This window comes from Stenella coeruleoalba (assembly GCF_951394435.1).
Source record: "Stenella coeruleoalba genome assembly, chromosome: 4".
Lineage (NCBI taxonomy): Eukaryota > Metazoa > Chordata > Mammalia > Artiodactyla > Delphinidae > Stenella > Stenella coeruleoalba.
In genome coordinates, this window is record NC_137149.1 from 87151415 (window position 1) to 87173867 (window position 22453).

Genomic DNA, 22453 nt, shown 5'->3' on the forward strand with positions numbered 1-22453 from the left:
GCTCACGAACCTCTCCAATCCTATCAGTGCTGCGTTTATGCCCCTGTACACATGCTTGATTCTCTTTCGGAGACATAGCAATCCATAGGTTTTAAGATACTTACTAGTCAGGTACATTCTTAGGCGTTTAATATGCGGTGTTGAGTCCATTTCGTTGAGCAAGGAGTAACTCTTGTCTATTCCATATTTGGCTTAAGGAACTTTATCTGTGCTCATTTCAATCTCTGGTTTTATGCAGCACCCCAACTCACCTTTACCCTTAAGCAAGCATAAGTTGGTTTTCTAAATTTGAGACCCTGTTCTGTTCTGTAATTCAGTTCCTGTGTAGCCAAGTTTACATTCCGTGTATTACTGATATCTTATGATGTTTCTTTTTCTGTGTGACTTATTTCAGTTAGAATCATCATACCTGAATCCACTCATTGTGCTGCTAAGGGCCTGATGACACAGATTTCATTGCTGAGTGATATTGCTTTGTAAGTAAATACCACAACTTCTTTATCCATTTTTCACTTTCTGCGATGTTAAAATTGTACTGTAAATGAGGTTCTTGTAAACAGAGCCGTTCCAAACTTTGGGGTGGCTGTGTCTTTTTGATTTTAATTTCCCTAAGCTATAGGACCATAAGTGGAAGTGCCCTAGGCTCTGTTGCTTTGTTTTTTCGATGTTTCAGGAAACACCATACACTTCTCCCAAGTGTCTGTTGGCAATTTACATCCCGCCCATCAGCATAACAAGGCTCCCAGGTCCCCAAGGCCTGTCCTGCCTTTCTGGATTTTACACTTTTTTCAGATGGCCCTTTTGACTGGGGGGAAGTGAGACTTCATTGTAGTGCAGATTTCCTTTGCAAGCTTGCTTGGTTGGCCAAAAAGGGCGTATGCGTTTTTTCCTGAATATATTCAGGAAAAAACGCATACGCCCTTTTTGGCCAAGTGCATCATTGTGGACGTTCTGCCTCTTTTCCTATGCTTTCAATGCAATTCCAGTCTACCTCCTGAAATCGGTTTCCTGCAATTCTGCCCCGCTTTCAAGTCCTCTTGGCAGCCTTACTTCAGTCTATTTTTGGACGATAGCTGTCATTTATAACTCTGCAGGTTTGTGAATTACAGTGTCCCTGAGCTCCTTTCTTCAACTCGCTTTCTTTTGAGCAGGCCACAACACCGCAGGATGGCTTCAGGCCCTAATCTGGTTCCGGCACGGCACGCTGAGCCTTTGGTTATTTCCTCTTCCTGGTGGGAAATGAGACTTAAATTTGCCCGTCCAGACACCTCCAGCTAATCTCTTTGGTTCTCTCTATTCCTGTTCATCTTCCGCAGAAATTGCAAACTGGGCCAAACAGGAGGTTAAAGGCGCTGACTCTCCAAGTGGGGAGAGTGTTAGTAAAGCGTCTGGAATGTTGCACCCGAGTACCAGGGGAGAAGAACTGAGACATATTTGAACACGTCTCCCGTTCACACGGTTGATCATACTCTGGGTTCCACATGCATGTTTTAGCTGAAGGAAGAATACCTTAAACCTGCAGAGTTGAGACCCGTGGAATGGGTACCATGCAATATGACTTCAAAGGGTCTTCATTTGCTCACGGAACCTCTCCAATCCTATCACTGCTGCGTTTACGCCCCTGTACACAGGCTTGATTCTCTTTTGGAGACATAGCAATCCATAGGTTTTAAGATACTTACTAGTCATGTACATTCTTAGGCGTTTAATATGGGGTGTTGAGTCCATTTCGTTGAGCAAGGAGTAGCTCTTGTCTATTCCATATTTGGCTTAAGGAACTTTATCTGTGCTCATTTCAATCTCTGGTTTTATGCAGCACCCCAACTCACCTTTCCCCTTAAGCAAGCATAAGTTGGTTTTCTAAATTTGAGACCCTGTTCTGTTTTGGAATTCAGTTCCTGTGTAGCCAAGTTTACATTCTGTGTATTAGTGATATCTTATGATGTTTCTTTTTCTGTGTGACTTATTTCAGTTAGAATCATCGTACCTGAATCCACTCATTATGCTGCTACGGGCCTGATGACATAGATTTCATTGCTGAGTGATACTGCATTGTACGTAAGTACCACAAGTTCTTTATCCATTTTTCACTTTCTGTGATATTGAACTTGTACGGTAAACGAGGTTCTTGTAAACAGAGGCGTCCCAAACTTTGGGGTGGCTGTGTCTTTTTGATTTTAATTTCCCTAAGCTATAGGACCATAAGTGGAAGTGCCCTAGGCTCTGTTCCTTTGTTTTTTCGATGTTTCAGGAAACACCATACACTTCTCCCGAGTGTCTGTTGGCAATTTACATCCCGCCCATCAGCATAACAAGGCTCCCAGTTCTCCATGGCCTGTCCTGCCTTTCTGGATTTTACACTTTTTTCAGATAGCCCTTTTGACCGGGGGTAAGTGAGACTTCATTGTAGTGCAGATTTCCTTTGCAAGCTTGCTTGGTTGGCCAAAAAGGGCGTATGCGTTTTTTCCTGAATATATTCAGGAAAAAACGCATACACCCTTTTTGGCCAAGTGCATCATTGTGGAAGTTCTGCCTCTTTTCCTATGCTTGAAATGCAATTCCAGTCTACCTCCTGAAATCGGTTTCCTGCAATTCTGCCCCGCCTTCAAGTCCTCTTGGCAGCCTTACTTCAGTATATTTTTGGACGATAGCAGTCATTTATAACTCTGCAGGTTTGTGAATTACAGTGCCCCTGAGCTCCTTTCTTCAACTCGCTTTCTTTTGAGCAGGCCGCAACACTGCAGGATGGCTTCAGGCCCTAATCTGGTTCCGGCACGGCACGCTGAGCCTTTGGTTATTTCCTCATCCTGGTGGGAAATGAGAGTTAAATTTGCCCGTCCAGACACCTCCAGCTAGTCTCTCATTGGTTCTCGCTATTCCTGTTCATCTTCCGCAGAAATTGCAAACTGGGCCAAACAGGAGGTTAAAGGCGCTGACTCTTCAAGTGGGGAGAGTTTTAATAAAGCGTCTGGAATGTTGCACCCGAGTACCAGGGGAGAAAAACTGAGACATATTTGAACACGTCTCCCGTTCACACAGTTGATCATACTCTGGGTTCAACATGCATGTTTTAGCTGAAGGAAGAATACTTTAAACCTGCAGAGTTGAGACCCGTGGAATGGGTACCATGCAATATGACTTCAAAGGGTCTTCATTTGCTCACCAAACCTCTCCAATCCTATCACTGCTGCGTTTACGCCCCTGTACACACGCTTGATTCTCTTTTGGAGACATAGCAATCCATAGGTTTTAAGATACTTACTAGTCAGGTACATTCTTAGGCGTTTAATATGGGGTGTTGAGTCCATTTCATTGAGCAAGGAGTAGCTCTTGTGTATTCCATATTTGGCTTAAGGTACTTTATCTATGCTCATGGCAATCTCTGGTTTTATGCAGCACCCCAACTCACCTTTACCCTTAAGCAAGCATAAGTTGCTTTTCTAAATTTGAGACCCTGTTCTGTTTTGGAATTCTGTTCCTGTGTAGCCAAGTTTACATTCTGTGTATTAGTGATATCTTATGATGTTTCTTTTTCTGTGTGACTTATTTCAGTTAGAATCATCGTACCTGAATCCACTCATTATGCTGCTATGGGCCTGATGACATAGATTTCATTGCTGAGTGATTCTGCATTGTACATAAGTACCACAAGTTCTTTATCCATTTTTCACTTTCTGTGATATTCAACTTGTACGGTAAAGGAGGTTCTTGTAAACAGAGGCGTCCCAAACTTTGGGGTGGCTGTGTCTTTTTGATTTTAATTTCCCTAAGCTATAGGACCATAAGTGGAAGTGCCCTAGGCTCTGTTGCTTTGTTTTTTAGATGTTTCAGGAAACACCATACACTTCTCCAGATTGGCTGTTGGCAATGTACATCACGCCCATCAGCATAACAAGGCTCCCAGTTCTCCATGGCCTGTCCTGCCTTTCTCTATTTTACACTTTTTTCAGATGGCCCTTTTGACCGGGGGGAAGTGAGACTTCATTGTAGTGCAGATTTCCTTTGCAAGCTTGCTTGGTTGGCCAAAAAGGGCGTATGCGTTTTTTCCTGAATATATTCAGGAAAAAACGCATACGCCCTTTTTGGCCAAGTGCATCATTGTGGACGTTCTGCCTCTTTTCCTATGCTTTCAATGCAATTCCAGTATACCTCCTGAAATCGGTTTCCTGCAATTCTGCCCCGCTTTCAAGTCCTCTTGGCAGCCTTACTTCAGTATATTTTTGGACGATAGCTGTCATTCATAACTCTGCAGGTTTGTGAATTACAGTGCCCCTGAGCTCCTTTCTTCAACTCGCTTTCTTGTGACCTGGCCGCAACACCGAAGGATGGCTTCAGGCCCTAATCTGGTTCCAGCACGGCACGCTGAGCCTTTGGTTAATTCCTCTTCCTGGTGGGAAATGAGAGTTAAATTTGCCCGTCCAGACACCTCCAGCTAGTCTCTCATTGGTTCTCGCTATTCCTGTTCATCTTCCGCAGAAATTGCAAACTGGGCCAAACAGGAGGTTAAAGGGACTGACTCTCCAAGTTGGGAGACTGTTAGTAAAGCGTCTGGAATGTTGCACCCGAGTACCAGGGTACGAAAACTGAGACATATTTGAACACGTCTCCCGATCACACGGTTGATCATACTCTGGGTTCCACATGCATGTTTTACCTGAAGGAAGAATACCTTAAACCTGCAGAGTTGAGACCCTTGGAATGGGTACCATGCAATACTACTTCAAAGGGTCTTCATATGCTCACCGAACCTCTCCAATCCTATCACTGCTGCGTTTATGCCCCTGTACACATTCTTGATTCTCTTTCGGAGACATAGCAATCCATAGGTTTTAAGATACTTACTAGTCAGGTACATTCTTAGGCGTTTATTATGCGGTGTTGAGTCCATTTCATTGAGAAAGGAGTAGCTCTTCTCTATTCCATATTTGGCTTAAGGAACTTTATCTGTGCTCATTTCAATCTCTGGTTTTACGCAGCACCCCAACTCACCTTTCCCCTTAAGCAAGCATAAGTTGGTTTTCTAAATTTGAGACCCTGTTCTGTTTTGGAATTCAGTTCCTGTGTAGCCAAGTTTACATTCCGTGTATTAGTGATATCTTATGATGTTTCTTTTTCTGTGTGACTTATTTCAGTTAGAATCATCGTACCTGAATCCACTCATTATGCTGCTACGGGCCTGATGACATAGATTTCATTGCTGAGTGATACTGCATTGTACGTAAGTACCACAAGTTCTTTATCCATTTTTCACTTTCTGTGATATTGAACTTGTACGGTAAACGAGATTCTTGTAAACAGAGGCGTCCCAAACTTTGGGGTGGCTGTGTCTTTTTGATTTTAATTTCCCTAAGCTATAGGACCATAAGTGGCAGTGCCCTAGGCTCTGTTGCTTTGTTTTTTAGATGTTTCAGGAAACACCATACACTTCTCCCGAGTGTCTGTTGGCAATTTACATCCCGCCCATCAGCATAACAAGGCTCCCAGTTCTCCATGGCCTGTCCTGCCTTTCTGGATTTTACACTTTTTTCAGATGGCCCTTTTGACCGGGGGGAAGTGAGACTTCATTGTAGTGCAGATTTCCTTTGCAAGCTTGCTTGGTTGGCCAAAAAGGGCGTATGCGTTTTTTCCTGAATATATTCAGGAAAAAACGCATACGCCCTTTTTGGCCAAGTGCATCATTGTGGACGTTCTGCCTCTTTTCCTATGCTTTCAATGCAACTCCAGTCTACCTCCTGAAATCGGTTTCCTGCAATTCTGCCCCGCTTTCAAGTCCTCTTGGCAGCCTTACTTCAGTATATTTTTGGACGATAGCTGTCATTTATAACTCTGCAGGTTTGTGAATTACAGTGCCCCTGAGCTCCTTTCTTCAACTCGCTTTCTTTTGAGCAGGCCGCAACACCGCAGGTTGGTTTCAGGCCCTAATCTGGTTCCGGCACGGCACACTGAGCCTTTGGTTATTTCCTCTTCCTGGTGGGAAATGAGAGTTAAATTTGCGCGTCCAGACACCTCCAGCTGGTCTCTCATTGGTTCTCCCTATTCCTGTTCATCTTCCGCAGAAATTGCAAACTGGGCAAAACAGGAGGTTAAAGTCGCTGACTCTCCAAGTGGGGAGAGTGTTAGCAAAGCGTCTGGAATGTTGCACCCAAGTACCAGGGGAGAAGAATTGAGACATATTTGAACACGTCTCCCGTTCACACGGTTGATCATACTCTGGGTTCCACATGCATGTTTTAGCTGAAGGAAGAATACCTTAAACCTGCAGAGTTGAGAGCCGTGTAATGGGTACCATGCAATATGACTTCAAAGGGTCTTCATTTGCTCACCGAACCTCTCCAATCCTATCACTGCTGCGTTTACGCCCCTGTACACAGGCTTGATTCTCTTTTGGAGACATAGCAATTCATAGGTTTTAAGATACTTACTAGTCAGGTACATTCTTAGGCGTTTAATATGGGGTGTTGAGTCCATTTCGTTGAGCAAGGAGTAGCTCTTGTCTATTCCATATTTGGCTTAAGGAACTTTATCTGTGCTCATTTCAATCTCTGGTTTTATGCAGCACCCCAACTCACCTTTCCCCTTAAGCAAGCATAAGTTGCTTTTCTAAACTTGAGACCCTGTTCTGTTTTGGAATTCAGTTCCTGTGTAGCTAAGTTTACATTCTGTGTATTAGTGATATCTTATGATGTTTCTTTTTCTGTGTGACTTATTTCAGTTAGAATCATCGTACCTGAATCCACTCATTATGCTGCTACGGGCCTGGTGACATAGATTTCATTGCTGAGTGATACTGCATTGTACGTAAGTACCACAAGTTCTTTATCCATTTTTCACTTTCTGTGATATTGAACTTGTACGGTAAACGAGGTTCTTGTAAACAGAGGCGTCCCAAACTTTGGGGTGGCTGTGTCTCTTTGATTTTAATTTCCCTAAGCTATAGGACCATAAGTGGAAGTGCCCTAGGCTCTGTTGCTTTGTTTTTTCGATGTTTCAGGAAACACCATACACTTCTCCCGAGTGTCTGTTGGCAATTTACATCCCGCCCATCAGCATAACAAGGCTCCCAGTTCTCCATGGCCTGTCCTGCCTTTCTGGATTTTACACTTTTTTCAGATGGCCCTTTTGACCGGGGGGAAGTGACACTTCATTGTAGTGCAGATTTCCTTTGCAAGCTTGCTTGGTTGGCCAAAAAGGGCGTATGCGTGTTTTCCTGAATATATTCAGGAAAAAACGCATACGCACTTTTTGGCCAAGTGCATGATTGTGGACGTTCTGCCTCTTTTCCTATGCTTTCAATGCAATTCCAGTCTACCTCCTGAAATCGGTTTCCTGCAATTCTGCCCCGCTTTCAAGTCCTCTTGGCAGCCTTACTTCAGTATATGTTTGGACGAGAGCTGTCATTTATAACTCTGCAGGTTTGTGAATTACAGTGCCCCTGAGCTCCTTTCTTCAACTCGCTTTCTTTTGAGCAGGCCGCAACACCGCAGGATGGCTTCAGGCTCTAATCTGGTTCCGGCACGGCACACTGAGCCTTTGGTTATTTCCTCTTCCTGGTGGGAAATGAGAGTTAAATTTGCCCGTCCAGACACCTCCAGCTAGTCTCTCATTGGTTCTCCCTATTCCTGTTCATCTTCCGCAGAAATTGCAAACTGGGCCAAACAGGAGGTTAAAGGCGCTGACTCTCCAAGTGGGGAGAGTGTTAGTAAAGCGTCTGGAATGTTGCACCCGAGTACCAGGGGAGAAGAATTGACACATATTTGAACACGTCTCCCGTTCACACGGTTGATCATACTCTGGGTTCCACATGCATGTTTTAGGTGAAGGAAGAATACCTTAAACCTGCAGAGTTGAGACCCGTGGAATGGGTACCATGCAATATGACTTCAAAGGGTCTTCATTTGCTCACTGAACCTCTCCAATCCTATCACTGCTGCGTTTACGCCCCTGTACACAGGCTTGACTCTCTTTTGGAGACATAGCAATCCATAGGTTTTAAGATACTTACTAGTCAGGTACATTCTTAGGCGTTTAATATGGGGTGTTGAGTCCATTTCGTTGAGAAAGGAGTAGCTCTTGTCTATTCCATATTTGGCTTAAGGAACTTTATCTGTGCTCATTTCAATCTCTGGTTTTATGCAGCACCCCAACTCACCTTTCCCCATAAGCAAGCATAAGTTGCTTTTCTAAACTTGAGACCCTGTTCTGTTTTGGAATTCAGTTCCTCTGTAGCCAAGTTTACATTCCGTGTATTAGTGATATCTTATGATGTTTCTTTTTCTGTGTGACTTATTTCAGTTAGAATCATCGTACCTGAATCCACTCATTATGCTGCTATGGGCCTGATGACATAGATTTCATTGCTGAGTGATACTGCATTGTACGTAAGTACCACAAGTTCTTTATCCATTTTTCACTTTCTGTGATATTGAACTTGTACGGTAAACGAGGTTCTTGTAAACAGAGCCGTTCCAAACTTTGGGGTGGCTGTGTCTTTTTGATTTTAATTTCCCTAAGCTATAGGACCATAAGTGGAAGTGCCCTAGGCTCTGTTGCTTTGTTTTTTCGATGTTTCAGGAAACACCATACACTTCTCCCGAGTGTCTGTTGGCAATTTACATCCCACCCATCAGCATAACAAGGCTCCCAGTTCTCCATGGCCTGTCCTGCCTTTCTGGATTTTACACTTTTTTCAGATGGCCCTTTTGACCGGGGGGAAGTGAGACTTCATTGTAGTGCAGATTTCTTTGCAAGCTTGCTTGGTTGGCCAAAAAGGGCGTATGCGTTTTTTCCTGAATATATTCAGGAAAAAACGCATACGCCCTTTTTGGCCAAGTGCATCATTGTGGACGTTCTGCCTCTTTTCCTATGCTTTCAATGCAATTCCAGTCTACCTCCTGAAATCGGTTTCCTGCAATTCTGCCCCGCTTTCAAGTCCTCTTGGCAGCCTTACTTCAGTATATTTTTGGTCGATAGCTGTCATTTATAACTCTGCAGGTTTGTGAATTACAGTGCCCCTGAGCTCCTTTCTTCAACTCGCTTTCTTGTGAGCTGGCCGCAACACTGCAGGATGGCTTCAGGCCCTAATCTGGTTCCGGCACGGCACGCTGAGCCTTTGGTTAATTCCTCTTCCTGGTGGGAAATGAGAGTTAAATTTGCCCGTCCAGACACCTCCAGGTAGTCTCTCATTGGTTCTCGCTATTCCTGTTCATCTTCCGCAGAAATTGCAAACTGGGCCAAACAGGAGGTTAAAGGGACTGACTCTCCAAGTCGGGAGAGTGTTAGTAAAGCGTCTGGAATGTTGCACCCCAGTACCAGGGTACGAAAACTGAGACATATTTGAACACGTCTCCCGATCACTTGGTTGATCATACTCTAGGTTCCACATGCATGTTTTCTCTGAAGGAAGAATACCTTAAACCTGGGTAGTTGAAACCCGTGGAATGGGTACCATGCAATATGATTTCAAAGGGTCTTCATTTGTGCACCGAACCTCTCCAATCCTATCACTGCTGCGTTTATGCCCCTGTACACATGCTTGATTCTCTTTCGGAGACATAGCAATCCATAGGTTTTAAGATACTTACTAGTCAGGTACATTCTTAGGCGTTTAAAATGCGGTGTTGAGTCCATTTCATTGAGCAAGGAGTAGCTCTTGTCTATTCCATATTTGGCTTAAGGAACTTTATCTGTGCTCATTTCGATCTCTGGTTTTATGCAGCACCCCAACTCACCTTTACCCTTAAGCAAGCATAAGTTGGTTTTCTAAATTTGAGACCCTGTTCTGTTCTGTAATTCAGTTCCTGTGTAGCCAAGTTTACATTCCGTGTATTACTGATATATTATGATGTTTCTTTTTCTGTGTGACTTATTTCAGTTAGAATCATCATAGCTGAATCCACTCATTGTGCTGCTAAGGGCCTGATGACATAGATTTCATTGCTGAGTGATATTGCTTTGTAAGTAAATACCACAACTTCTTTATCCATTTTTCACTTTCTGTGATATTGAACTTGTACGGTAAACGAGGTTCTTGTAAACAGAGGTCCCAAATTTTGGGGTGGATGTGTATTTTTGATTTTAATTTCCCTAAGCTATAGGACCATAAGTGGAAGTGCCCTAGGCTCTGTTGCTTTGTTTTTTAGATGTTTCAGGAAACACCATACACTTCTCCTGAGTGTCTGTTGGCAATTTACATCCCGCCCATCAGCATAACAAGGCTCCCAGTTCTCCATGGCCTGTCCTGCCTTTCTGGATTTTACACTTTTTTCAGATGGCCCTTTTGACCGGGGGGAAGTGAGACTTCATTGTAGTGCAGATTTCCTCTGCAAGCTTGCTTGGTTGGCCAAAAAGGGCGTATGCGTTTTTTCCTGAATATAATCAGGAAAAAACGCATACGCCCTTTTGGGCCAAGTGCATCATTGTGGACGTTCTGCCTCTTTTCCTATGCTTTCAATGCAATTCCAGTCTCCCTCCTGAAATTGGTTTCCTGCAATTCTGCCCTGCTTTCAAGTCCTCTTGGCAGCCTTACTTCAGTATATTTTTCGACGGTAGCTGTCATTTATAACTCTGCAGTTTTGTGAATTACAGTGCCCCTGAGCTCCTTTCTTCAACTCGCTTTCTTTTGAGCTGGCCGCAACACCGCAGGATGGCTTCAGGCCCTAATCTGGTTCTGGCACGGCACGCTGAGCCTTTGGTTAATTCCTCTTACTGGTGGGAAATGAGAGTTAAATTTGCCCGTCCAGACACCTCCAGCTAGTCTCTCATTGGTTCTGCCTATTCCTGTTCATCTTCCGCAGAAATTGCAAACTGGGCCAAACAGGAGGTTAAAGGCGCTGACTCTCCAAGTGGGGAGAGTGTTAGTAAAGCGTCTGGAATATTGCACCCGAGTACCAGGGGAGGAAAACTGAGACATATTTGAACACGTCTCCCGTTCACACGGTTGATCATACTCTGGGTTCCACATGCATGTTTTAGCTGAAGGAAGAATACCTTAAACCTGGAGAGTTGAGACCCGTGTAATGGGTACCATGCAATATGACTTCAAAGGGTCTTCATTTGCTCACCGAACCTCTCCAATCCTATCACTGCTGCGTTTATGCCCCTGTACACATGCTTGATTCTCTTTCGGAGACATAGCAATCCATAGGTTTTAAGATACTTACTAGTCAGGTACATTCTTAGGCATTTAATAAAGGGTGTTGAGTCCATTTCGTTGAGCAAGGAGTAGCTCTTGTCTATTCCATATTTGGCTTAAGGAACTTTATCTGTGCTCATTTCAATCTCTGGTTTTATGCAGCACCCCAACTCACCTTTCCCCTTAAGCAAGCATAACTTGGTTTTCTAAATTTGAGACACTGTTCTGTTTTGGAATTCAGTTCCTCTGTAGCCAAGTTTACATTCCGTGTATTAGTGATATCTTATGATGTTTCTTTTTCTGTGTGACTTATTTCAGTTAGAATCATCGTACCTGAATCCACTCATTATGCTGCTACGGGCCTGATGACATAGATTTCATTGCTGAGTGATACTGCATTGTACGTAAGTACCACAAGTTCTTTATCCATTTTTCACTTTCTGTGATATTGAACTTGTACGGTAAACGAGGTTCTTGTAAACAGAGCCGTTCCAAACTTTGGGGTGGCTGTGTCTTTTTGATTTTAATTTCCCTAAGGTATAGGACCATAAGTGGAAGTGCCCTAGGCTCTGTTGCTTTGTTTTTTAGATGTTTCAGGAAACACCATACACTTCTCCCGAGTGTCTGTTGGCAATTTACATCCCGCCCATCAGCATAACAAGGCTCCCAGTTCTCCATGGCCTGTCCTGCCTTTCTGGATTTTACACTTTTTTCAGATGGCCCTTTTGACCGGGGGGAAGTGAGACTTCATTGTACTGCAGATTTCCTTTGCAAGCTTGCTTGGTTGGCCAAAAAGGGCGTATGAGTTTTTTCATGAATATATTCAGGATAAATCGCATACGCCCTTTTTGGCCAAGTGCATCATTGCGGACGTTCTGCCTCTTTTCCTATGCTTTCAATGCAATTCCAGTCTACCTCCTGAAATTGGTTTCCTGCAATTCTGCCCTGCTTTCAAGTCCTCTTGGCAGCCTTACTTCAGTATATTTTTGGACGATAGCTGTCATTTATAACTCTGCAGGTTTGTGAATTACAGTGTCCCTGAGCTCCTTTCTTCAACTCGCTTTCTTATGAGCTGGCCGCAACACCGCAGGATGGCTTCAGGCCCTAATCTGCTTCCGGCATGGCACGCTGAGCCTTTGGTTAATTCCTCTTCCTGGTGGGAAATGAGAGTTAAATTTGCCCGTCCAGACACCTCCAGCTAGTCTCTCATTGGTTCTCGCTATTCCTGTTCATCTTCAGCAGAAATTGCACACTGGGCCAAACAGGAGGTTAAAGGCGCTGACTCTCCAAGTGGGGAGAGTGTTAATAAAGCGTCTGGAATGTTGCACCCGAGTACCAGGGGAGGAAAACTGAGATATATTTGAACACGTCTCCCGTTCACACGGTTGATCATACTCTGGGTTCCACATGCATGTTTTAGCTGAAGGAAGAATACCTTAAACCTGGAGAGTTGAGACCCGTGGAATGGGTACCATGCAATATGACTTCAAAGGGTCTTCATTTGCTCACCGAACCTCTCCAATCCTATCACTGCTGCGTTTATGCCCCTGTACACATGCTTGATTCTCTTTTGGAGGCATAGCAATCCATAGGTTTTAAGATACTTACTAGTCAGGTACATTCTTAGGCGTTTAATTTGGGATGTTGTGTCCATTTCGTTGAGCAAGGAGTAGCTCTTTTCTATTCCATATTTGGCTTAAGGAACTTTATCTGTGCTCATTTCAATCTCTGGTTTTATGCAGCACCCCAACTCACCTTTCCCCTTAAGCAAGCATAAGTTGGTTTTCTAAATTTGAGACCCTGTTCTGTTTTGGAATTGAGTTCCTGTGTAGCCAAGTTTACATTCCGTGTTTTAGTGATATCTTATGATGTTTCTTTTTCTGTGTGACTTATTTCAGTTAGAATCATCGTACCTGAATCCACTCATTATGCTGCTACGGGCCTGATGACATAGATTTCATTGCTGAGTGATACTGCATTGTACGTAAGTACCACAAGTTCTTTATCCATTTTTCACTTTCTGTGATATTGAACTTGTACGGTAAACGAGGTTCTTGTAAACAGAGGCGTCCCAAACTTTGGGGTGGCTGTGTCTTTTTGATTTTAATTTCCCTAAGCTATAGGACCATAAGTGGAAGTGCCCTAGGCTCTGTTGCTTTGTTTTTTCGATGTTTCAGGAAACACCATACACTTCTCCCGAGTGTCTGTTGGCAATTTACATCCCGCCCATCAGCATAACAAGGCTCCCAGTTCTCCATGGCCTGTCCTGCCTTTCTGGATTTTACACTTTTTTCAGATGGCCCTTTTGACTGGGGGGAAGTGAGACTTCATTGTAGTGCAGATTTCCTTTGCAAGCTTGCTTGGTTGGCCAAAAAGGGCGTATGCGTTTTTTCCTGAATATATTCAGGAAAAAACGCATACGCCCTTTTTGGCCAAGTGCATCATTGTGGACGTTCTGCCTCTTTTCCTATGCTTTCAATGCAATTCCAGTCTACCTCCTGAAATCGGTTTCCTGCAATTCTGCCCTGCTTTCAAGTCCTCTTGGCAGCCTTACTTCAGTCTATTTTTGGACGATAGCTGTCATTTATAACTCTGCAGGTTTGTGAATTACAGTGCCCCTGAGCTCCTATCTTCAACTCGCTTTCTTTTGAGCTGGCCGCAACACCGCAGGATGGCTTCAGGCCCTAATCTGGTTCCGGCACGGCACGCTGAGCCTTTGGTTAATTCCTCTTCCTGGTGGGAAATGAGAGTTAAATTTGCCCGTCCAGACACCTCCAGCTAGCCTCTCATTGGTTCTCGCTATTCCTGTTCATCTTCTGCAGAAATTGCAAACTGGGCCAAACAGGAGGTTAAAGGGATTGACTCTCCAAGTCGGAAGAGTGTTAGTAAAGCGTCTGGAATGTTGCACCTGAGTACCAGGGTACGAAAACTGAGACATATTTGAACACGTCTCCCGATCACATGGTTGATCATACTCTAGGTTCCACATGCATGTTTTAACTGAAGGAAGAATACCTTAAACCTGGGTAGTTGAAACCCGTGGAATGGGTACCATGCAATATGACTTCAAAGGGTCTTCATTTGCTCACGAACCTCTCCAATCCTATCACTGCTGCGTTTATGCCCCTGTACACATGCTTGATTCTCTTTCGGAGACATAGCAATCCATAGGTTTTAAGATACTTACTAGTCAGGTACATTCTTAGGCGTTTAATATGCGGTGTTGAGTCCATTTCGTTGAGCAAGGAGTAGCTCTTTTCTATTCCATATTTGGCTTAAGGAACTTTATCTGTGCTCATTTCAATCTCTGGTTTTATGCAGCACCCCAACTCACCTTTCCCCTTAAGCAAGCATAAGTTGGTTTTCTAAATTTGAGACCCTGTTCTGTTTTGGAATTCAGTTCCTGTGTAGCCAAGTTTACATTCCGTGTATTAGTGATATCTTATGATGTTTCTTTTTCTGTGTGACTTATTTCAGTTAGAATCATCGTACCTGAATCCACTCATTATGCTGCTACGGGCCTGATGACATAGATTTCATTGCTGAGTGATACTGCATTGTACGTAAGTACCACAAGTTCTTTATCCATTTTTCACTTTCTGTGATATTGAACTTGTACGGTAAACGAGGTTCTTGTAAACAGAGGCGTCCCAAACTTTGGGGTGGCTGTGTCTTTTTGATTTTAATTTCCCTAAGCTATAGGACCATAAGTGGAAGTGCCCTAGGCTCTGTTGCTTTGTTTTTTCGATGTTTCAGGAAACACCATACACTTCTCCCGAGTGTCTGTTGGCAATTTACATCCCGCCCATCAGCATAACAAGGCTCCCAGTTCTCCATGGCCTGTCCTGCCTTTCTGGATTTTACACTTTTTTCAGATGGCCCTTTTGACCGGGGGGAAGTGGGACTTCATTGTAGTGCAGATTTCTTTGCAAGCTTGCTTGGTTGGCCAAAAAGGGCGTATGCGTTTTTTCCTGAATATATTCAGGAAAAAACGCATACGCCCTTTTTGGCCAAGTGCATCATTGTGGACGTTCTGCCTCTTTTCCTATGCTTTCAATGCATTTCCAGTCTACCTCCTGAAATCAGTTTCCTGCAATTCTGCCCCGCTTTCAAGTCCTCTTCGCAGCCTTACTTCAGTATATTTTTGGACGATAGCTGTCATTTATAACTCTGCAGGTTTGTGAATTACAGTGCCCCTGAGCTGCTTTCTTCAACTCGCTTTCTTGTGAGCTGGACGCAGCACTGCAGGATGGCTTCAGGCCCTAATCTGGTTCCGGTACGGCACGCTGAGCCTTTGGTTAATTCCTCTTCCTGGTGGGAAATGAGAGTTAAATTTGCCCGTCCAGACACCTCCAGGTAGTCTCTCATTGGTTCTCGCTATTCCTGTTCATCTTCCACAGAAATTGCAAACTGGGCCAAACAGGAGGTTAAAGGGACTGACTCTCCAAGTCGGGAGAGTGTTAGTAAAGCGTCTGGAATGTTGCACCCCAGTACCAGGGTACGAAAACTGAGACATATTTGAACACGTCTCCCGATCACTTGGTTGATCATACTCTAGGTTCCACATGCATGTTTTAGCTGAAGGAAGAATACCTTAAACCTGGGTAGTTGAAACCCGTGGAATGGGTACCATGCAATATGATTTCAAAGGGTCTTCATTTGTTCACCGAACCTCTCCAATCCTATCACTGCTGCGTTTATGCCCCTGTACACATGCTTGATTCTCTTTCGGAGACATAGCAATCCATAGGTTTTAAGATACTTACTAGTCAGGTAGATTCTTAGGCGTTTAAAATGCGGTGTTGAGTCCATTTCGTTGAGCAAGGAGTAGCTCTTGTCTATTCCATATTTGGCTTAAGGAACTTTATCTGTGCTCATTTCGATCTCTGGTTTTATGCAGCACCCCAACTCACCTTTACCCTTAAGCAAGCATAAGTTGGTTTTCTAAATTTGAGACCCTGTTCTGTTCTGTAATTCAGTTCCTGTGTAGCCAAGTTTACATTCCGTGTATTACTGATATATTATGATGTTTCTTTTTCTGTGTGACTTATTTCAGTTAGAATCATCATAGCTGAATCCACTCATTGTGCTGCTAAGGGCCTGATGACATAGATTTCATTGCTGAGTGATATTGCTTTGTAAGTAAATACCACAACTTCTTTATCCATTTTTCACTTTCTGTGATATTGAACTTGTACAGTAAACGAGGTTCTTGTAAACAGAGGTCCCAAATTTTGGGGTGGATGTGTATTTTTGATTTTAATTTCCCTAAGCTATAGGACCATAAGTGGAAGTGCCCTAGGCTCTGTTGTTTTGTTTTTTAGATGTTTCAGGAAACACGATACACTTCTCCAGAGTGTCTGTTGGCAATTTACATCCCGCCCATCAGCATAACAAGGCTCCCAGTTCTCCAGGGCCTGTCCTGCCTTTCTGGATTTTACACTTTTTTCAGATGGCCCTTTTGACCGGGGGGAAGTGGGACTTCATTGTAGTGCAGATTTCTTTGCAAGCTTGCTTGGTTGGCCAAAAAGGGCGTATGCGTTTTTCCCTGAATATATTCAGGAAAAAACGCATACGCCCTTTTTGGCCAAGTGCATCATTGTGGACGTTCTGCCTCTTTTCCTATGCTTTCAATGCATTTCCAGTCTACCTCCTGAAATCGGTTTCCTGCAATTCTGCCCCGCTTTCAAGTCCTCTTGGCAGCCTTACTTCAGTATATTTTTGGACGATAGCTGTCATTTATAACTCTGCAGGTTTGTGAATTACAGTGCCCCTGAGCTGCTTTCTTCAACTCGCTTTCTTGTGAGCTGGACGCAGCACTGCAGGATGGCTTCAGGCCCTAATCTGGTTCCGGTACGGCACACTGAGCCTTTGGTTAATTCCTCTTCCTGGTGGGAAATGAGAGTTAAATTTGCCCGTCCAGACGCCTCCAGCTAGTCTCTCATTGGTTCTCGCTATTCCTGTTCATCTTCCGCAGAAATTGCAAACTGGGCCAAACAGGAGGTTAAAGGGACTGACTCTCCAAGTCGGGAGAGTGTTAGTAAAGCGTCTGGAATGTTGCACCCGAGTACCAGGGGACGAAAACTGAGACATATTTGAACACGTCTCCCGTTCACACGGTTGATCATACTCTGGGTTCCCCATGCATGTTTTAGCTGAAGGAAGAATACCTTAAACCTGGAGAGTTGAGACCCGTGCAATGGGTACCATGCAATATGACTTCAAAGGGTCTTCATTTGCTCACCGAACCTCTCCAATCCTATCACTGCTGCGTTTATGCCCCTGTACACATGCTTGATTCTCTTTCGGAGACATAGCAATCCATAGGTTTTAAGATACTTACTAGTCAGGTACATTCTTAGGCATTTAATATGGGGTGTTGAGTCCATTTCGTTGAGCAAGGAGTAGCTCTTGTCTATTCCATATTTGGCTTAAGGAACTTTATCTGTGCTCATTTCAATCTCTGGTTTTATGCAGCACCCCAACTCACCTTTCCCCTTAAGCAAGCATAAGTTGGTTTTCTAAATTTGAGACCCTGTTCTGTTTTGGAATTCAGTTCCTCTGTAGCCAAGTTTACATTCCGTGTATTAGTAATATCTTATGATGTTTCTTTTTCTGTGTGACTTATTTCAGTTAGAATCATCGTACCTGAATCCACTCATTATGCTGCTACGGGCCTGATGACATAGATTTCATTGCTGAGTGATACTGCATTGTACGTAAGTACCACAAGTTCTTTATCCATTTTTCACTTTCTGTGATATTGAACTTGTACGGTAAACGAGGTTCTTGTAAACAGAGCCGTTCCAAACTTTGGGGTGGCTGTGTCTTTTTGATTTTAATTTCCCTAAGCTATAGGACCATAAGTGGAAGTGCCCTAGGCTCTGTTGCTTTGTTTTTTCGATGTTTCAGGAAACACCATACACTTCTCCCGAGTGGTTGTTGGCAATTTACATCCCGCCCATCAGCATAACAAGGCTCCCAGTTCTCCATGGCCTGTCCTGCCTTTCTGGATTTTACACTTTTTTCAGATGGCCCTTTTGACCGGGGGGAAGTGAGACTTCATTGTACTGCAGATTTCCTTTGCAAGCTTGCTTGGTTGGCCAAAAAGGGCGTATGCGTTTTTTCCTGAATATATTCAGGAAAAAACGCAGACGCCCTTTTTGGCCAAGTGCATCATTGTGGACGTTCTGCCTCTTTTCCTATGCTTTCAATGCAATTCCAGTCTACCTCCTGAAATCGGTTTCCTGCAATTCTGCCCCGCTTTCAAGTCCTCTTGGCAGCCTTACCTCAGTCTATTTTTGGACGATAGCTGTCATTTATAACTCTGCAGGTTTGTGAATTACAGTGCCCCTGAGCTCCTTTCTTCAACTCGCTTTCTTGTGACCTGGCCGCAACACCGCAGGATGGCTTCAGGCCCTAATATGGTTCAGGCACGGCACGCTGAGCCTTTGGTTATTTCCTCTTCCTAGTGGGAAATGAGAGTTAAATTTGCCCGTCCAGACACCTCCAGCTAGTCTCTCATTGGTTCTCGCTATTCCTGTTCATCTTCCACAGAAATTGCAAACTGGGCCAAACAGGAGGTTAAAGGCGCTGACTCTCCAAGTGGGGAGAGTGTTAGTAAAGCGTCTGGAATGTTGCACCCGAGTACCAGGGGAGGAAAACTGAGATATATTTGAACACGTTTCCCATTCACATGGTTGATCATACTTGGGTTCCCCATACATGTTTTAGCTGAAGGAAGAATACCTTAAACCTGGAGAGTTAAGACCCGTGTAATGGGTACCATGCAATATGACTTCAAAGGGTCTTCATTTGCTCACTGAACCTCTCCAATCCTATCACTGCTGCGTTTATGCCCCTGTACACATGCTTGATTCTCTTTCGGAGACATAGCAATCCATAGGTTTTAAGATACTTACTAGTCAGGTACATTCTTAGGTGTTTAATATGCGGTGTAGAGTCCATTTCGTTGAGCAAGGAGTAGCTCTTGTCTATTCCATATTTGGCTTAAGGAACTTTATCTGTGCTCATTTCAATCTCTGGTTTTATGCAGAACCCCAACTCACCTTTCCCCATAAGCAAGCATAAGTTGGTTTTCTAAATTTGAGACCCTGTTCTGTTCTGTAATTCAGTTCCTGTGTAGCCAAGTTTACATTCCGTGTATTACTGATATCTTATGATGTTTCTTTTTCTGTGTGACTTATTTCAGTTAGAATCATCATACCTGAATCCACTCATTGTTCTGCAAAGGGCCTGATGACACAGATTTCATTGCTGAGTGATATTGCTTTGTAAGTAAATACCACAACTTCTTTATCCATTTTTCACTTTCTGCGATGTTGAACTTGTACTGTAAACGAGGTTCTTGTAAACAGAGCCATTCCAAACTTTGGGGTGGCTGTGTCTTTTTGATTTTAATTTCCCTAAGCTATAGGACCATAAGTGGAAGTGCCCTAGGTTCTGTTGCTTTGTTTTTTAGATGTTTCGGGAAACACCATACACTTCTCTCGAGTGGTTGTTGGCAATTTACATCCCGCCCATCAGCATAACAAGGCTCCCAGTTCTCCATGGCCTGTCCTGCCTTTCTGGATTTTACACTTTTTTCAGATGGCCCTTTTGACCGGGGGGAAGTGAGACTTCATTGTAGTGCAGATTTCCTTTGCAAGCTTGCTTGGTTGGCCAAAAAGGGCGTATGCGTTTTTTCCTGAATATATTCAAGAAAAAACGCATACGCCCTTTTTGGCCAAGTGCATCATTGTGGACGTTCTGCCTCTTTTCCTATGCTTTCAATGCAATTCCAGTCTACCTCCTGAAATCGGTTTCCTGCAATTCTGCCCCGCTTTCAAGTCCTCTTGGCAGCCTTACTTCAGTCTATTTTTGGACGATAGCTGTCATTTATAACTCTGCAGGTTTGTGAATTACAGTGCCCCTGAGCTCCTTTCTTCAACTCGCTTTCTTTTGAGCTGGCCGCAACACCGCAGGATGGCTTCAGGCCCTAATCTGGTTCCGGTACGGCACGCTGAGCCTTTGGTTATTTCCTCTTCCTGGTGGGAAATGAGAGTTAAATTTGCCCGTCGAGACACCTCCAGCTAGCCTCTCATTGGTTCTCGCTATTCCTGTTCATCTTCCGCAGAAATTGCAAACTGGGCCAAACAGGAGGTTAAAGGCGCTGAGTCTCCAAGTGCAGAGAGTGTTAGCAAAGCGTCTGGAATGTTGCACCCGAGAACCAGGGGAGGAAAACTGAGACATATTTGAACACGTCTCCCGATCACATGGTTGATCATACTCTGGGTTCCACATGCATGTTTTAGCTGAAGGAAGAATACCTAAAACCTGGGTAGTTGAAACCCGTGGAATGGGTACCATGCAATATGACTTCAAAGGGTCTTCATTTGCTCACCGAACCTCTCCAATCCTATCACTGCTGCGTTTATGCCCCTGTACACATGCTTGATTCTCTTTCGGAGACATAGCAATCTATAGGTTTTAAGATACTTACTAGTCAGGTACATTCTTAGGCGTTTAATATGCGGTGTTGAGTCCATTTCGTTGAGCAAGGAGTAGCTCTTGTCTATTCCATATTTGGCTTAAGGAACTTTATCTGTGCTCATTTCAATCTCTGGTTTTATGCAGCACCCCAACTCACCTTTCCCCTTAAGCAAGCATAAGTTGGTTTTCTAAATTTGAGACCCTGTTCTGTTCTGTAATTCAGTTCCTGTGTAGCCAAGATTCCATTCCGTGTATTACTGATATCTTATGATGTTTCTTTTTCTGTGTGACTTATTTCAGTTAGAATCATCATACATGAATCCACTCATTGCGCTGCTAAGTGCCTGATAACACAGATTTCATTGCTGAGTGATATTGCTTTGTAAGTGAATACCACAACTTCTTTATCCATTTTTCACTTTCTGTGATGTTGAACTTGTACTGTAAACGAGGTTCTTGTAAACAGAGCCGTTCCAAACTTTGGGGTGGCTGTGTCTTTTTGATTTTAATTTCCCTAAGCTATAGGACCATAAGTGGAATTGCCCTAGGTTCTGTTGCTTTGTTTTTTAGATGTTTCAGGAAACACCATACACTTCTCCTGAGTGTCTGTTGGCAATTTACATCCCGCCCATCAGCATAACAAGGCTCCCAGTTCTCCATGGCCTGTCCTGCCTTTCTGGATTTTACACTTTTTTCAGATGGCCCTTTTGACCGGGGGGAAGTGAGACTTCATTGTAGTGCAGATTTCCTTTGCAAGCTTGCTTGGTTGGCCAAAAAGGGCGTATGCGTTTTTTCCTGAATATATTCAGGAAAAAACGCATACGCCCTTTTTGGCCAAGTGCATCATTGTGGACGTTCTGCCTCTTTTCCTATGCTTTCAATGCAATTCCAGTCTACCTCCTGAAATCGGTTTCCTGCAATTCTGCCCCGCTTTCAAGTCCTCTTGGCAGCCTTACTTCAGTCTATTTTTGGACGATAGCTGTCATTTATAACTCTGCAGGTTTGTGAATTACAGTGTCCCTGAGCTCCTTTCTTCAACTCGCTTTCTTTTGAGCTGGCCGCAACACCGCAGGATGGCTTAAAGCCCTAATCTGGTTCCGGTACGGCACGCTGAGCCTTTGGTTAATTCCTCTTCCTGGTGGGAAATGAGAGTTAAATTTGCCCGTTCAGACACCTCCAGCTAGTCTCTCATTGGTTCTCGCTATTCCTGTTCATCTTCCGCAGAAATTGCAAACTGGGCCAAACAGGAGGTTAAACGGACTGACTCTCCAAGTGGGGAGAGTGTTAGTAAAGCGTCTGGAATGTTGCACCCGAGTACCAGGGTACGAAAACTGAGACATATTTGAACACGTCTCCCGATCACATGGTTGATCATACTCTAGGTTCCACATGCATGTTTTAGCTGAAGGAAGAATACCTTAAACCTGGGTAGTTGAAACCCGTGGAATGGGTACCATGCAATATGACTTCAAAGGGTCTTCATTTGCTCACCGAACCTCTCCAATCCTATCACTGCTTCGTTTCTGCCCGGGTACACACGCTTGATTCTCTTTTGGAGACATAGCAATCCATAGGTTTTAAGATACTTACTAGTCAGGTACATTCTTAGGCGTTTAATATGGGGTGTTGAGTCCATTTCGTTGAGCAAGGAGTAGCTCTTGTCTATTCCATATTTGGCTTAAGGAACTTTATCTGTTCTCATTTCAATCTCTGGTTTTATGCAGCACCCCAAGTCAACTTTCCCCTTAAGCAAGCATGAGTTGGTTTTCTAAATTTGAGACCCTGTTCTGTTTTGGAATGCAGTTCCTGTGTAGCCAAGTTTCCATTCCG

At 43.8% G+C, this 22453-nt stretch overlaps 1 long non-coding RNA gene across 12 annotated transcripts in view; it reads left to right on the forward strand.

Annotated features, from left to right (window-relative positions):
• The window catches only part of LOC307185334, a 3778167-nt gene that overhangs the window by 619335 nt on the left and 3136379 nt on the right, over positions 1-22453 (forward strand). Inside the window, exon 2 of one of the 12 annotated variants that reach the window (XR_013827998.1) lies at positions 6717-6798. The exons of the other annotated variants lie outside the window; for them this stretch is intronic. This is a non-coding gene — a long non-coding RNA (uncharacterized lncRNA). The remainder of the gene's footprint in view (positions 1-6716; positions 6799-22453) is intronic. 12 annotated transcript variants of the gene reach the window in all.